Source organism: Oncorhynchus keta, chromosome 5 (assembly GCF_023373465.1).
Source record: "Oncorhynchus keta strain PuntledgeMale-10-30-2019 chromosome 5, Oket_V2, whole genome shotgun sequence".
In the NCBI taxonomy this organism is placed as follows: domain Eukaryota; kingdom Metazoa; phylum Chordata; class Actinopteri; order Salmoniformes; family Salmonidae; genus Oncorhynchus; species Oncorhynchus keta.
Window position 1 is genome coordinate 37,960,161 of NC_068425.1, and position 301 is coordinate 37,960,461.

The window sequence follows — 301 nt, forward strand, 5'->3', positions numbered from 1 at the left end:
GCAAGCCAGTGACTCAGCCCCCGTAACAGGGTTAGAGGCAGAGAATCCCAGTGGAAAGAGGGGAACCGGCCAGGCAGAGACAGCAATATATGATAACAGTTTTTTTCCGACCACTTAACTTTATCTGGAAAAAACTCCTGGCCCTGGGAAAAATTCATGGTCTGGCCCATCAGCCTGACCAATCATTCTGCCTGTACAGCAAGGTGACAAATTTAAATCAAACTAAACAGCACCACCGTCTGGTTGTAGCAGGTATTACACAACGGAAATTGGTTTGTTGTCTTCCTGTTTCGAGATGTGT

General features: G+C 46.5%; 1 protein-coding gene across 1 annotated transcript in view; it reads left to right on the forward strand.

Moving 5' to 3' along the window:
• The first annotated feature begins 262 nt into the window (after positions 1-262).
• Positions 263-301, forward strand: part of LOC127930375 (radical S-adenosyl methionine domain-containing protein 1, mitochondrial-like) — a 16,781-nt gene continuing 16,742 nt past the window's right edge. The window contains exon 1 of the mRNA XM_052520049.1: positions 263-301. This exon is cut by the window's right edge and continues 408 nt beyond it. The gene's annotated coding sequence lies outside the window, so the exon portion shown is untranslated.